Source organism: Anolis sagrei, chromosome 1, assembly GCF_037176765.1.
Source record: "Anolis sagrei isolate rAnoSag1 chromosome 1, rAnoSag1.mat, whole genome shotgun sequence".
NCBI lineage: Eukaryota > Metazoa > Chordata > Lepidosauria > Squamata > Dactyloidae > Anolis > Anolis sagrei.
Window position 1 is genome coordinate 54762761 of NC_090021.1, and position 18101 is coordinate 54780861.

At 38.7% G+C, this 18101-nt stretch overlaps 1 protein-coding gene across 2 annotated transcripts in view; it reads right to left on the bottom strand.

Annotated features, from left to right (window-relative positions):
- Positions 1 to 18101, bottom strand: part of KIF26B (kinesin family member 26B) — a 348619-nt gene that overhangs the window by 255788 nt on the left and 74730 nt on the right. The gene's annotated exons all lie outside the window — the stretch shown is intronic.

An 18101-nucleotide genomic window follows, 5' to 3' on the forward strand; every position in this document is an offset into this window, starting at 1 on the left:
CAGGAACGTGGGAACAGTAGTTGCAGGAGGGAGATCTCAAATCACTCACCAAACTTAAATCCATGCATTCATTGACAGAAGTCCTGTGAGCTGAACAACCACAAAACCAATAAATAACCATTGCATAGAGCACAGGACATGAGACTTAAATAATTTTGTCCATCTTCTTTGGACCTACTGTTTTTTGTGTGTGTTAATTCCAATTATTTGCCTTTTAAACTATCTGTTGTCCTATAGCAGCTTTCCTGAACCTGATGTCTTCCAGCTCTGCTGGATAATGACTTCAAACATCTCTAACTAGTAAAATAGACTAAAAGATAGCAGTTGGGGAAAACCAACAGTAACCCTGCAGTAAAACCTGGTATGAGCACAAGTTGGAAAAGACCACAGAAAACAAAGCAGCAAAAATACTCTGGGTTTTTAGAATCCAAACAGATAAACACCTGCCACATATCACACCAGATATAATGGTTGTGGAAAAGAAACATGTTTTATTATAGATGTAGCAGTACCAGGAAACAACAGAGTAGAGGACAAAGAGCTGCAAAAGATCACAGAATATAAGGACTTAAAAATTGAAATAGGACGACTATGGCAAAGGAAAACAACAGTGGTACCAATAGTGGTTGGTGTTCTTGGCATTCCAAGAAACCTCAAAAAGCACTTGAAAAGCCTTAATTTGGACAGAACATCAATCCACATGCTACAGAAAGCAGCACTTCTTGGAACTGCGCACATTCTACAAAAAATATCTCTAATATCCTAGGCCCTTGGGAAGAGCTCAGTATTCAGAGACGAATCCCAGACAGTTGGACCTAATGTGCATGTGTATCAATTTTATTTCAAACCATACAACGTCTTTAGTGTGGAAGTGAAAAAAGCCACATTTTCACACTGCTGAAAAGCATACTCCCACAACTACTATTTGCCCAAACGGCACCTTCCAGTGCAAACAGCAGCTTCAAGAAGCAATTTCCAAACAGAAAATATGCAGTGGAGATTAGCCTACTTTCTCTACACAGGACAACCACTCATCTGGATCATTTGTTTTTGTTCTTGTTTTGGATAATGTCAGGTTTTGAAAATAATTTTAAATAGTGTACTCAACATAACATATGATTTGCTTTTGAAACATTATTCCCTCAATAGAACTGTAGATCTGGGATATTTCTCAATGAATGATCCAGCCATTTGCCTCATACATTTATATCTGTGTTTGCTATGACATTGTACAACAGAAGTCATCCAGAGACACTTAAATTCAGCCCTAATGTAAAACAGGTGCAAGGATGTGATAAAAGAACTGCAGAGAATGCTCAGAGAAGGTTGAAACACAAGTCAAACTATTTTTGTATTTGAAAGATGCAAGTGGGACCTGAAGGAAAATGCAACAATATGAATTGCTACAGTTAAGGGTTCCAGTCACACTCTCTTGCAGAATATTTTATTCCACTCTTGTCTCCCATCCCTGTCCAAAATCCATTTGTCTTTTATCCCTACTAAAAGACACTCCGCATTCTATGGACCTGATCAGACAGGTATAGGACCCCACAGAGGCCATCACATGACGTAAGGGCATTTCCAGTGGGACTCTGTGTAGCTCCATTTCCATAGTACATGGAAACAGAGCCCTACACCTGTCTTCAGAAGTCATGTGTTACCAGACTCCAAACAGCCTTAAGACAGAAGAAAGCAGGGAAAGTTGAGTAAGGACATGTGATGGCTGGCCATCCCTCAAGACAGGGATGGACAGGAGGGAACCGAGTATGATGGTTTTTACCCCTATCCGTCTGATGAAGTCCTATATGGTCAGTCCATATTGAACGGATTCCTTATCTATGATCAGTCCACATTGTTCTGGGTTTTAGGGGAGGGGGGAGAGGAATGGGGCTCAAGTGCTCTTCAGCTTTTTTTTCCCCTTCAAAGTCCTGCAAATCTCCTGTCCTCCAAGTATACTTGTACCTCCCTTTTGTTTCTCAGTGGATCTATTTTGGCTGTCAACACTCAACAACTCAGTTCACAAATATAACAAAGGGTCTCTTTGGCCAACTTCTGGCGGGATTTCTTCCATTTAATTTCAAAATCTGAATAAGATTGCAGTAAGAACTAATTGTTACTGACTCCATTCATTACCAAAGGTTTGCCAAGACACACAGTAGAGATTTTATATGGTTCAGTTCTTCAGTCAAACACTTTCTATTCATTTTGCAACTACTTACAGTTATTATTGTCCACAGATAACCAAGTATCACAAAACCGCAGCTGAGAATTGGTTGTTTTATTTGGCAGGAGCTCCTGCAGTAATATTATGTATCTTTATCACAATACAAAGCAGTCTCATATTTGTTGTTTTAAATTCAGGATAGATACAATTCTGAAAAAAAATGTCTGCGCACTCAGAAATGAGTATTAAGCTCTAGATAAACACCTCATATCGGTGTTGTTATTACAGTAGCAAACTGTGCATTAATGTGGACAAATAGAACATTTGTTTAACTACATTTTAAGCTTGGTCTCCCAGAGTCCTAATCTAATAACCAAATGAATACACCACACTGGTAATTGTGTTTTAACTGAAACTTTCTTTAATCCATGGGCAGGCACTGGACCCACTATGAGAGGATGGTAACCTCAGTTGCATTGCCACTCTTCCCCTAGATCAGGGGTCCTCAAACTAAGGCCCAGGGGCCGGATACGGCCCTCCAAGGTCATTTACCCGGCCCTCGCTCAGGGTCAACCTAAGTCTGAAACGACTTGAAAGCACACAACAACAACAATCCTATCTCATCAGCCAAAAGCAGGCCCACACTTCCCATTGAAATACTAATAAGTTTATATTTGTTAAAATTGTTCTTCATTTTAATTATTATATTTTAAGTGTTTTTGCACTACAAATAAGATATGTGCAGTTTGCATAGGAATTTATTCATTTTTTTCATATTGTAATGTGGCCCTCCAACAGTTTGAGGGACTGTGACCTGGCCCTCTGTTTAAAACGTTTGTGGACCCCTGCCCTAGATGTTCCATATTGTATGGCGTTCTGCTGGTGCCCAAGCTTGGTAGGGAACAGGTCTGAGCACCTGAATGGCTCCCATACATGAAGGAGAAGCAGACATAAACCTATGAACAGAGTTGCTGCTCCTTGTCAGCAGCCCTATTTTACCTGTATTTTATTATTGTTTGTCACCTTGAATGCCAGTTCTGCAGAAACATGTGCGATAGAGAGATGTAATGCTCACTTGTAAAATAAATTTCATTCATTGCAATAACTGCATTGGCAACGGAATCCAAACTCTCTTGCTTACGTTATCATGCAAAGCAGTGGTTGTTAACCTGTGAGCCGTGGACCACCAGTGGGCCATGAGGACAAAAATCTGGTCCACGAGCCTCCTTCCTCTTTATTTTATTTTAATTTTTTTCCGCTCATTTCATGCTGCCTGCCACTCCTTCCCTGTCGCTGACCATGGTATACGTTCTGTATCAGAAACTAGAGCTGATGTGGTCTATCCAATGCAATTTTCTGAATCAGCACCCCAAACTGAATCTAAAGTTGACCCAAAACTGATTCGTAACCCTTTTGGTACTAATGTTGGAGAATGGTCCCTGGTCAAAAAAAGGTTGGGAACTACTGATGTAAAGGAAAGGGTCTACCCTCTTTTATTTCAAATATTTTATTTATGGTAAACTTATTTTACAAATTAGTAGAAGAAACCTTTTTGCTTGGGGAGGAGGTTCACACCCAACAGTAATAGTATGGCATCCTCTTCCAGACTGAAACAATAATTTTCCAAAGCCTATAGGAAAATTTTATGACTGGGGTATGTCACGCTGAGAGATTTCACATGAAGGACATTGATTTGATTTCTACCAACCTTCCTCTAAGCTGAAGTAGAATGCGATTGAGAATTTGGCAAATGTGGGGATTTATTAAGGGTTAGTTGTATCTAATTTTGCAAGTTGTAAGTCTTGTTTAGAAGAGCCATTTCACCTTATGTTTTAATAGATGTTGCACATTTACATTTCATTCACTTGTATCTTCTATAACATTGATTTATATATGATGCACCTTTATTTTACTCGTATTTCTTTAGTGTTATTCCTTTGACTTATAATAAATACTAAAATGTTTATTATGTGATTCAAATAACTCTTTCACATTCACTGCACTTATTATTAGCATCTGATTATCTCTGGTTAAATCCTTCTGCACACTTGGGCAAATAATGAACCCCATGTTCAGCTTCTGGATCACATAACTTCAACTCCCCCAAAACACAATAAACAAAGTCTGCTAAGAATGAATCGATGTTTTCTCTTCCATTTGTTGATGAAAAAAAGTATGTCCCAGTATTGAATCAGGATGTTCTGCAACTGATTAAGCTTATTTTCATACTCAAAGCCAAAACCTCAACACACAGTAATGTGCACCACATTAGCTATCTTTTAAAATATTAAATTAAATTTCACTATAATCTACAACCATCTTTCAAACAGTATAAACATCCAACCACATTAGCTCTTATCTTTAGAATGTAAATCCCAAATAACTAATCTTCCAGGAACACTGAAAGGATCCAGTGTTTTTGCATCCAAGCACAAACAGTTTTATCATACAGTTGGGAGTCACAGGCTTACTCTCAATGCTATTGAAATGACCCTGTTGTTCTAAAGACATACAACTAAGACTTAAAATTCAGTTTTAGGAACACAGTGATGCAGTTCTCCTGTGCCAAAATGATATTGTGATTATAACCTTTTATTCAATTTACTTAAACATTCTATGTTATAGTTTTTAACTTGTTCCACATGGGAAATGTGGACTATATTAATAATTAATACGTTTGTCATTCATTCACTTTTTTTACTTTTAATCAATTGGTTCAATCACAAATTAGAAGTAATCTGACATTAGCTGATGACATTCCACAGTTAAGACACATAAAAGAATAATTTCTACTTTTTAGTGTTCACATATAAATATTTGATGGTCTCTATTATTTTTTAAAGTTATACAAGCTGCAATCAGAAAGACTGGTATGGTAAATACATATACACACACACAAACATACATACATATTTCTATCCCTTGTACTGAACCATATGACACTGAAATTACACAAACAGCATCTAAAATGAGGCAGTCACGATCTTTAAAACCCTTTTGTACAGTGCATCTTTCTGTGTCCCATTACATTCTAATCTTAGACCCACAAGGACGTAACTGTTCTTAAATACCTATGGGCTAATACTTTACTCCATTGGTGCATCCAAAATCCAGAAACAGTCATGCAAAAATAAAACAGTAAATAAATACTAAAATGCTGCTAGATAGATTGTTTCCTCTAACACCGTCCCCCCCCCCCCACACACACACACACACATACACACCACCCTTTTCATAATTTACCTGAATCACAGACTAAATCCCATGAAGGTGTATGTGTATTGTCTGTCAATTTATGGCAACTCCATGAATTTCAAAGCATTTTTTTTGTAAGAAATAAAGGATCCAGAGTCTTAGAGCATTTGTATTTTTTGTATGCCTTCAGTTATTTCTGATCTATGGCAACCTTAAGGTTAACCTATCGAGTAATGGTTTGACTTCATGTGAAACTGAAATTTACCGTGCTATCAGTCATGGTATCAAACACAATTCCGTTTGGCCTAGCATGTTGTTGTTTTCCCGCCTGCAAGGTTTAACTTGATGGACTACTGCTATCAACTCAATTTTCCCCCACAAGAAACTTACAGAGCTTTTAGCAGGGAGCGATCAACAATAAAAGCATCAGAAAGACATAAAGAGTGCTCTGAGGAAAGCTGGAATAGCTGGTCAAAGCAGCCAAAGGTTGCACCCAGGCAACACCTATAGTGCACACTCGCCAAATTACACCTCAGGGAAAAACGAATGTTTTTGGGACAAACCAGAAAAACCCTGCTTCATTCCGAAATAATTTGTCAGCTGGAAAGTCTTTGCAGCTGTGGGGGCTGTGTAGATGGAACCGGGGATTGTGCCACATGACTTCCGGTGCCCATCTACACACCCGTCACCAGGAGCCCAAGAAACCCGAGACAACCCCCCACCCCCTCCCAAAATTCCCCCAGAAAAGCCTTTAAAACAGAAAATAACTTACCCAACCGCCATTCCCTTTTCTCCAAAGTTCACCTGGCGTGTAGTTGGGAAGGAGGGAAATCACTCCTGGCTCCCCATTTGTCCTGGTGCATCATTTCTACGTGCCAGGAGAGCTCTGGAGAAGGGGGAATGGTGACCAGGTAAGTTATTTTCTGTTTTAAAGGCTTCTTGGGGAGGGGAGGTGTTTTGTGTCCCGGTGCCCTGCTGTAAATTTCGGCAAAGCATTTGGATACTCGCCCCCCTCCCTCCAGAAGCGTGGATGTTGGGGGGAGGTGTCTGAATTTCAACCCAGGTGCAATCGTGTTTATGAAACGTAATTGCTCCCATGTTAAAGTGCTGTTTGGAACCGCCCAAAGACATCTAGTGGTTATTTAAATAAGAAAGGAAATGCAGTATACAGAAAGTTAATATAACTAGAATTAACACTTCAAATGTCATTTTGTACTTAAAGGGAAAGTTATATACAATGCTATGCCTCCTCATTTCCTGTTTGGCCTATTTTTCAGAAATAGGTTATACCCCTCTATTATTACATTCCAATCATGAAACTCATCCCACCAGGTTTCAGTGATGCCAATTATATCATATTTTCTTTGTTGTATTAGGAGTTCCAATTCAGTATTTTGTCACAAATCACAATAATCATCCAAATACTATGATTAAAGGTTAATTTAATGGCTATTTCTGTCTAGATAAGCACAGGATATATATCTTGCAGTGGTTCATTTTTGCATGTGTATGTTTCCATGGAGAAAAACCTTTGAGATGATCTTTCTGAAATGCTGTTTCTTCTTTACTTTACTTTACTTTTTTTTAACACCAATCTCAGTAGAAGAGTGGTGAAGGCATGGTGACCGACCATGTAGACAGCTGTCTTCATTGGTTTTTCCTGCGCTGCTCAGGTAATGGCACCATTACATACAATCAAATTCACTCCTGCCCAGAGGAGTTCACAGAAGAAAGCACCCAATTTCCTTGAAACCTGAACATGAAGTAATGCAAAAAGCAAAACTGGAAATATGAATGATGGAGGCATTGTCCTTTCTGATTAAGGTGACAGAATTTGGGACACATATACTATATTTTCATTTTCCGTGAGGCTGGGACTTTCACAAGGTCCTGGAAAATGATCATAATGATCAGGTAGGTATATATGGGTGAAAAAGAACATATCTGGGTTCCAGGACACTTAGACTTTAAAACTGAATATTTAAAGTTCAATTTATTACTAAGTTGTTTCAAAACTGGCAAGATATAATTTCTTCAGGCTGTCTCCATTAACTATCTGACTGCAGTAGCTTTTTTAGTAGAGAAAGCTGTGAAAACTATAAAAGAGATGGATGATGGATTCTTCCTCTGAAACTTCTCACACCTGAAAAAAATGCATCAAAAAGTCCTTCAATGACTGCTAGAGCATTGGAAGCAATTTCATCAAGTTCGGTGCATCCATAGGGCAATTTGGACCCCGAAAATGTATCTTTCTTTTCAGTAGTATATGTCCTGTTGAGTTAAGTAAAGCTCATCCCCAGGTAAAATTGTGCAGGGTTGTAATCCTGCCTGTCGCCTGTTAAGGGCTGAAAAATGCGGTATAAAAATGAAGCAAATAAATAAATAAATAATCCTCCTTTACTTCTCTTTTTTCTTCTCTTTTCTTTCCTTTTTTGGGTGTGTGTGTGTGTGGGTGGAAAACATAGAAATATGTTGAGAAATACAGCTCCTCCGTCACCTCCACCAGCCTTTTAGCAATACCTTTCAAGGTCTTTGAAGAGCTAATTAATCTAAAGCTGCACTTATGGAAAAGAGTTAATAGAAATTTTAATACAAACATAAAAACCATAACAAGATTTTATCTCATTTCCTTTGATATGCGAAGCAAACAGTTACTCCAGGAGGCTCTGAGAAACAGTTATGGAAAACCACAGGTGATAAATTAACCACAGAACGGCTCCCCGTTTGGCTCCCTTTTTTGCAACTGAAACATAGCAAGACTTTAAAATAATTGAATGAATGGGCTGTGAAGGTCAAAGTCAGTTTTGTGCTTCCTTGTGGAAAATTATATGGAAAATCAGAATCACCTGCTCTGCAAGGAATATCCCTTCATGTTTTCTATAAGTTTTTTCATATGTTAACAACTCATTAAGTAAGTTTTAGAGTAAGCACACTGACATGCTCAAAAGGAACTACACATACATAATCCAGGTCCATAATCTGAAGAAAGTTTTGTGAGCCACCATTGAAATGGGAACAAAATCAATTATAATCAATCAAGTTGGAAGAGACTGCATGGGCCATTTAGTCCAACCCCCTGCCATGCAGGAAAAGCATGATCAAAGTACCTTCAACAGATGGTCATCCAGCCTCTGTTTAAAAGCCTTCAAGGAAGGAGCTTCCACCACACTCTGAGGCAGAGAGTTCCCCTGTTGAACAGTTCTTACAATCAGGAAATTCTTCTTAATGTTCAAGTGGAAACTCCTTTCCTGTAATTTGAACCCAATCCTCAGAGTCCTAGTCTCCAGGGCAGCAGAAAACAAGTTTGCTCTCTCCTCCTTATGATATCCGTTCACATATTTATACAAGACTATCATATCTCCTCTCAACCTTCTCTTCTGTAAGCTCAGAAACTATCCATCTGTATTCCTTGCCTAAGAAAACATATGAAATCCATGGTATCACCATAAATCAACATGCAACCCAAAGATACACACACTGTATCTAAACTGGCTCTCAATCTAAATATGCAAGATTATCAGAAATAAATAGCCCAAAGATAGTCATATATCCTGCAAATCTAGACAGAAGAATATATTTCTCTGCAAATTCTGATGAGATATAGTATCAAATATGTTTGGCTGGACTGGAGCAGAAGGGTGTAACATAAATGCAAAACATGTGCAGGTATATCATGCAAATATCTCAAGATTAATCACACACGTAAATTAATTTACAGATGCTATTTTCTAAATACAATATAGTGTTCTGTCTTACAGAAGGTACATCTTATCAGGTACATCAGCTCACTGTTATACTAACAGTAGCTTGTGAGACTCTCATACAGTAATTTCATCTGCTACTATGGGCCCTTCCACACAGCCCTATATCCCAGAATATCAAGGCAGAAAATCCCACAATATCTGCTTTGAACTAGGTTATCTGAGTCAACACTCAGATAAAGTGGGATTTCTTGCCTTGATATTCTGGGATATAGGACTGTGTGGAAGGGTCCTCAGTCCAGTCTTGGGTCTTCTGCCTGCAAAGCACATGGCCTACCACTGAGATATATATAGCAACAAGCAAATTGCAAAATTACATTAAAATTGTGAGGAGTGTTAAGTACAAAAACCTTAGAGATAACAAGTTTTATGTGGCATAAACTTTTATGGACCACAGCCCACTTCTTCCAATGCATCTCATAGGTAAATCTGGAATTTCTATATACACTTATTGTATTTAATATATGTCAAAGAAAATGCAACCATTAACAATATAGGTTAATGGCCTAATTTAAATATGTTTATATTTGGATGTATATTCTTAGGAAAGATTAGTTCATGGAGGAAAGAGAACAAGCTATTTTTATGTATTGATAGCCCAGACGCAAAATTAGGACCATGTGAAGCCCAATAGGGGGATTAGGCTGATGTTGATATTAAAAAGGAAGTCATAAGACTAAATCACAAATACATTAGACACATGTGCAAGTCCAATGGCACTATAATCGTGGAGATAGAGATAACTAGAACCATTTTATTTCAAGCACTGTACTGCATTTTTCAGCTTCCCAGAGAGATTTATATAAGATCAAGAAAAATAAAAATATATGGTAGAAACATTATAAAATGGCTTTGAACTAGTCTGTTGAAGGAGATTGCTTCTTTAATGGTCCTTGCTGTGCCATTAGCAGGAGGCTGAGGCTGAGTCTGTGTTACTGTGAGCGGCATAGTTCATCATTTTAAATAAAAAGGTAAAGCAGTTGTCCTTCTCAGTCCCTGAAAATAAACAGTAACATTCCTCTTGCCAACTATAACAAGCCACACATTGGGCAACATAAATAATACAAAGCTATTGCACCAGACAACCCTTGTCTTCAATGGAGATCATTTTTAGAGTAACCGTCAATGCTGGATGTTGCCTCTTGTTGTTGTTGTTGTTGTTGTTGTTTTCCTTCAATTCATTCCTAACTTATGGAGAGTTTTCATCCTGCAGTCCAGTGCAGCCAAACAGCATCCTTCTGAATATTGCTTGAAAGCTTATTCCAAAATGAATAAAAATGAATCACGGGATGATTCCCCCTGCCACTTATGATGGGGTTTGCTTGGCAAGATTTGTTTAGAGAGGATTTGTCTTTGCCTTTGCCTTCCTCTGAGTGTGAAAGAATGTGACTTGCCCAAGGTCACACAATGGGCCTCTATAGCTGAGTAGTGATTTGAACCCTTTGTCCAAGTTCACAATTCAAGCCATCACATAATTCTGTACCTCTAAGTTACCAGATACCAAAGCCCACCATTCCCAGTCAGCATGGCTAATGATAAGATTTCATGAGATCTGTAATCCAACCAAAGTTGGGGTGTCAGAAGTTCCCCACTACTGCCTAAAGTCACCTTCCAGAGCAGGTCATCTCACTGGACCTAACCCACTACACAATGATTCCTGAGGTTTGTCATTTGGGGAGTTGTCTCTGATTGACAACTTGTAAATATCATAGCCCTTTCTAAATGACAAATCCTCCAATTCCAAAGAAGGCTGCTACAGCAAGTGGCATCCCATTACTATAACTGGGTAATGTGAAAGGGCTCCTGCAGAACTGTCTTGTGCTCTTATTCTATCACTCTATCGCTATTTTTTTTTTTAAAAAACCCAAAGCAGTTCTCTTGCCTTACCCTCCTGAAGTAGTTATATGATTTTGAAAGGCTACCTTATAAGCCCAAGCCCTCACAAAGAGTTCACATTATATAAAATAAAAATCTAAAATTGTATCATTCGATACAATGCATTCACCATAAAAGCAGAAAATGACACGCACTAAAAAACAATAAAATTCAACATAACATAATTTAAATAAATAATATACTTAATATTCTTATGTATAGGTCTAGAACTTTCAGTTAAAAACATTGCCCCCCCCCCCCAAAAAATGCCAGTCAACAACTTAGTCTGTCCTGGAAGAACCTTTAAATGCTCTGCTTTCTCTACCACTCCCAACTTCCAGGATTTCTGGATTTAAATTTATGCTTGGAAATCCATCTGCTTTGTTAAATGAAATATGGGTGTGTGTGCTTTCAGGTCACCCGCTGACATTGATTGCAATAGGTCTTCTTAGGCAAGGAAAGGCTAGGTAGTTGTACTAGTTCTTTCCACTGAAACATAGCCTACAGTGCTTGATATTTGGGGGCAGCCTCCCATACAAGTGCTACCAGGTCTGTGTTGCTTCAAAGGTAGGTGGGATCTAGTGCCTTGCGTGCTTGTATTTATTTAGTGATCATAATACAGAGAGCCAGTCAAGAAAGAACCAGACAGTGGTTTCCACATCAATGGGGAGGTAAATCCCTTGCAGGTTTCAATCCATATTTTGAATGAGTTATCTATGATCAGCCCAATTGCCAAATATATTAAGTAATGGTAGATAGGTCCTTAAAGTTTCGCTGATCTTAAGGTTGGACTTCTGTGATGTGCTATACAATGGGCTACCTCTGTACCGAGTTCAGAAACTCCAATTAATTCAAAATATGGCAGCCAAACTGGAGTGAAAATAATACATCTATACTAAAATTACTCTACTGCTTGCCAGTTGGTTTCCGGGCAAAGTACACAGTATTGGTTGTGACATTTAAAGCCCTACATGCTTTGGGTCCAGGTTACCTGCAGGATCACCTTCTCCCACACAATCCAACCATACATTTAGGGGAATGATAGAACCGAAAAGGCAAATGTCACCCAGAGGACCTTTTCATCGGCTGCACCTAGACTGTGAAATGACCTGCCAGAGGAGTTTCCACAACTAAACATACTGTCAACATCTAAAACACAATTATAAACCTATATTTAATGGCATGTCTATCCAGTCAATTCTGAACTATGAATTTTAAGTTTACATTTGATTCATATTGCTCAAGGATTTATGTTTTTAATACATGTATTAAATGGTCTGGTGTATTGTTGTTGTTGTTGTTGTTATCAGAGCTATCAGCTTCCATTGACAATCAGGATGATAAACTGGCGAACAAGATACAGAGAGTATGGATCAGTTTAATCCTGCCTTCCACTGAACCATATGAAACACCACTAAGCAATATTAATCTTGACACCCAGAAAAGGAATTTGAGTAGTGTTCCAGTTGAATCAAGCATCCCTTATATCAAAATCCAAAACCAGCGCTATTTCATGTGTATCAAAAGAACTCACTGTTAATGATTGTGAAGAGCTGGCAGATGTGTTCTGTATGCTTAGTCAATGTGCTACAAATGATATAAACTCAGCAGTTACATTGTACTGTTTTAAAGGCCCCACAATAGTGCAGAAAACATACCATTTGGTTCCTTCCTCTTTAGCACAGCTATAGAAAGGGAGTGCTACGGAGCTCATGGCACACAAGACGCCCCCAACTAAGTTAAAAAGAAAACAGCAAACAAGATTTTCTCTGGCTCTGGGGACAGGATTATAAAGTCACAAGGCTGGGGCAGAAAGCCTTTCGAAATTGCATTTCTAGGATTTTATGTTATTATCCTCATGGCAGTTATTACATATTAACGCTAATGGTTCTCTTTTGGTAGTAACCTAATCTAAAATGTGATTGATATCCCTATCAGGACTTCAGAAGATTTTTTGATTTCATAAACAGAATCAAGAGGAAGAAGGAGCAGGTGAGCAGAATATCCTTATGTGTATCATACTGAAAGCCAAATATTTTCACTACAGTTTAAAATCCATGACATCTTCCAAAGCCTGAGAGTAAAATATTCCAGGTTCTATGTGTTGTCGAAGGCTTTCATGGCTGGAATCACTGAGTTGTTGTAGGTTTTTCGGGTTGTATGGCCATGTTCTAGAAGCAGGTTCTTGTTTATTGCAAGAAATGTATTCCTGACACAAGACATTTTGTATATCATTAAAATTCTATAAATAGAATGAGAGATATTTATCCCATTACCACCTGTACCTCCTCTTCTTTCCTTTTGTGTTCTGTCTCTTCTAGTTTAAAAATAATTTTGTAAACCCACAGGACAGGCTTTTTTTTTTTTTTTGGGGAAAATATGAAATTGATATACCTAGATATCTCTTTGAACTATTAGGGACAAAGATATGCCGATGCACAAAAACATATACCGTGTTCCCTCGCTACTTCGCGGTTCACTTTATGCAGACTCACTCGTTCGTGGGCTCTTGTAAATATTAATATAAAATATTTACGTCTTCAGAAAAGGAGGCTGGTGTGTGGGCCGAAACTCCCTCCATCAGCTTCGCTTGCCCTCCCATGACTTGGAATGCTTGTGCGCTCTGCTTCTTCTCCCGGCCCATCCCGAGGGAGCCTACCTGTCTCCCTGGTCTCCGCAAACCCCGGCAGAGCCTCCAGAGCAAAGCAGGCAGCAGCAGCTAGGGAGGCAGGCCTTCCCTGCTGTGCCTCAGACCGCTGCACTTCCAGTGTCCATGGAGGCCAGGGAGGTAGGCCTTCCCCACCACACCTCAGGCCACCGCACTTCCAGTGTCCATGGAGGCAGGCCTTCCCCATCGCGCCACAGGCCACTGCACTTCCGGGGTCCTGAGGTGCAGCGGAAGTGCGGAAGCCTGAGTTGTGGCGGGGAAGGCCTGCCTCCCTGGCCTGCTGGTGACTACATAGCTTTGGAGGCAGGTAAGGAAGCATGGGTAAGAAAATCCAGACAGTAGGGACACTGTGTTGTTTTTAATATTTATACATTATGCTAAAATAATGTATAAGTATTAAAATTAATATAGCGTCCCTACTTCATGGATTTTCACTTTTCGTAGGTGGCCCTGGAACGGAACGCCCACAATAAGTGAGAGAGAACACTGTATATATACACGGGAGAGAGAATAGAGTTTCAGAAGTGTTCTTTTCAGTTGTCCAAAAACATGTACTCTCACTTAAAACATCTTGGTTTAAATCATTCTCTCAAAAGATCAAAAATAAATTAGCCTTTGTTAAAGTAATATAGTTAGTTTACTCACAAACTTCATGTATTCAATATGCAGGTACTTTGCATACCAATCCAATTACAGATAGAATTTGAAGTATTTTGTGCAGATAACACAGGGCATCTCTCTTGTCTGAGAGTCTAATAGTGTCCCTGTCTTGAAACTATTCTCTTTCTACAGACCTCTAAACTGTACTGCACTGCTTCTGACGCAAACACACACACTTCCAAAATAAAATCTCGCATCTGAATATTCCAAGATCCCAAGATCGGATCACATAGTCTGCAGCCGCTCCCACAACAAAGAATTTAAGGAAAAACTGCACCATATACAATGCTTTAAGAAATCTCAAATGGAAAAATCAAGGTTTAATTTTGTTTTGTTTTTTATTTTTTTAACATTTTAAAAACGATGTACCATTAGGAAAAAACAAACCTAATTTCTACTACAAAGGCACATGGAAGAACATACTCATGGAAAAACTACTGAACATACGTATGAGCCCTGGTAGGCATCGTAAACCACACAAAGCCAGAGGAAAGCACTGACACTAAATATCATGCTACCAAACACAAGCTCCATCCTCTAACTAAACTGAAGAGCAAGTCTCTCTCTAGCCACCTGGTTGCTGTCACTCTTTTGCAGTGGCACTGTCTGCAGGGAGAGGACAGGCCCAATCATTTGCAGACCGAATGTCTCCAGAGCAGTTGGGTGTCTGACAGTGAAGGGAGATTTTCCACAGAGAAATTGCAATACGTCAAAACAACCTGAGAGGTTGTCTAGATTCAGGAAAATCTAAACCGATGGTCATGTCCACATCGATTCAGAGGCACTACACAGTCTTCAAAATGGTTCTGACAATGAGCTATTCCTACCGGCACAAAATGGCTTACAGTATAAGTGACATGACTTAGATATGAAGCAAGAGGAAGGATGCTACAATATGAGGAGCAAACCAGACTATTTTAGCTCCCGTCAGCATATTTGCATTTTTAGCAAAATACAGTATACCTGATATACTCTAGTTTAGTAGCTATGAAGATTTCCCCCTACTAATAATAATCTCCTCATATTGCCATGCGTACTTTGAAACGATGGCATGTGACAGCATTCCGATAATGCAGAATATCGTATTACGAGGTTTATCCGGAAAGTAAGGTTACAAAGTACATAGCTCTTGCAGGGAATTTTCTGGAGGAAATTGGTATCACTGCCATGTAGCAGGAAGCCAGTGGAAGCAAAGGAGCAGTGCCAGTCATCAGTAGCTCATCAACTGGCATTGTGGTGAAGAATAGAGATAAGCATCCTCATTCCATTTTCCTCCAAGGGCGAAGTTCGCGCTTAATATACTACTTAAATGCTAAACGCTGCTGCAATTCATTGTGAAATCGATTCAGTTTATGGAGATGATGTAATGTCAAGACAGCATGTGACAAAATGGGATGGAATATATTGTGAGACCGTGAAGAAACTTTGCAGAGCCATCCAAAACAAACATTGTGGGATGCTGATGGTGGGAGTCTGTCTCCTTCATGACAATGCGCGTCCGCACACTGCTCATGCAACACAACACTTGTTGACATCATTTAGTTGGGATGTTTTAAGCCACCCCTCTTACAGCCTCTATCTCGCACCCAGTGGCTATTATCTGTTTACTAAATTGAAGGAATTTAGTGTTTTCTGGATGGAAAACACTTTTCCAATGATGACAAGATGAAAATCAAAGTAATGAACTGGCTGAAAAAGGCAGAGAGAAATTTCTATGGCACAGGCATCAAAACTCGCCCCACGAATGACAAAATGTATTGAACGGAATGGTGATTATGTGGAAAAATAATACCTATGCTACAATCCATGTAAGTTTTATTAAAATATATTTATTCTATGTATTTTAAAAAATCTTGTAACCTTACTTTCCAGTAATAATAATAATAATAATAATAATTATTATTATTATTATTATTATTATTATTGTCTTTATTTATATCCCCCACTATCTCTCAAAAGGGACTCGAAGTGGCTTACAAAAGCATGTAGAAGTGTTGCAGGAACATACTAAATACAGTAAAAATACGTAAGCATTTATAAAACAATAACAATATCAATTCACATAAAACAGATTTACATAAAAAGCAGTGTACAAAACCCCCACTCAATATAATTGAAGTACTCAGTAAAATGCAGCAATAGCTTGCTACTTAGTACACAGTAAATTACCCAGAATGCTAAGAGGGAAATATTACTATTAGCGCAGTTAAGCCAATACATTGCATAGCTATGCAAAATTTAATATTCTAATTTGATGTGCAAAACAAAACACAGCTCCTCCGTTTGATGTTATCTTTGCATATTTGTATTGTTGTCATCGGCTTTTGTTCAAAGTAGGAACTGAACTCTGCAAAATGACAAATAAAATCAAGCTAATATAACTGTATGAGTCCATGCGCTTTGCATGCACGTGACAATCATAAGAGAGCACAAAAAGCTTTCTGGAAAGGATGCTCAATTCTGAAATGGCAATTCATCATTCCATCTTTTACATTATTTTCCCTGATGAACAATCTTCTTTCAAACAGCTTGAGTATTCAAGATGCATATAAAAGGATATTGCTTTTGCTTTCTTCTACGATGAATCAGACTTGAATATACATCTTTGGGGTGTTTAATGCTATAGCAGCAGCATAACCTTTTATATTTCTTCTGCTTTCATTTTGTTCTATGGATTTTTATGGGGTGCTACTAATGGATTAATGTTTGCTATGCCAGCCTGGCCATCTTAAAGCTTGGTCTAAGTGCTAACATGATGATGGTACTTTTTAAGCTCTAAAAGCTCAGAAAATATATACAGTCTAAGTAAGAACACCACCATCTACTGTCACTGTATCATTTTCCCCATATAAAACCTGCTTCTCAATGGACAATTTTGCTCATAGAAGATTGCAGCAAACTACAGGAAATGGGTACACAACGGAGAAAATGGAATCGTTTTCTCTCTTGCAACCCCTGTCTATCCCCCTCCTTTCAATATGACCTGATGAGTTGGGCATGCAAGAAGAGGAAAGAGAGAGGACAGAAGTACCATCACCCAAAGAAATTCCTGAAAATGAGTTAATTTAAATGTGGTAAAACCTCAATTGAGCAGAAATTTGGTGGAAGAGAAGCAACATAGGTCACTGAATGTTGTCTGATGGCAGTTTTCATCAGCCATCATAAGAGAATATGTCCAGTGTTTCTCAAACTGTACTCCTCCAGGTGTTTTAGACTTCAGCCCTCAGAAATCCCAGACATCTTACTGACTGTTAGGAATTGTGGGAGCTAAAGTCCAAAACACCTGGAGGAGCAGAGTTTGAGAAACATGGTGCTAAACAATCAACTGGACACCACATAGTGCGACTGATTAGAAATCCTTCCTTCCAAAATGCTTCCTGCAGAGTAACCTATCACAAGGTTACCATGATATAAAGCTAGTAAAAATTATGATTATGATAAATGTGATATAGGAGACCCCTTGCTCCTTATTACCTGTGCTCTAAGTACTGTACTTCATTGAATCTATGGCATATCTTTACCCATTTAAAGGGCTACACAAACAGAGTGCATCTTAGATTAACCAATTTTGCATTTGTTTTAAAACTATTGTACCTCTGAGAGTGGAAGAGGAAGAGGAAGGGCCAGGCTCCCAAACAGTTCTGCCATTCCCCTCCAATTTTGTCTGCAACCTTTGCCAGACAGCTGTTTACTTTCTGGCCGAGCAAAGTAACATTTTCTGCTTCTTCTGTCTCCCCAATGGATCGCAGTGTTAATAATAGAGACATATAGACAAGAT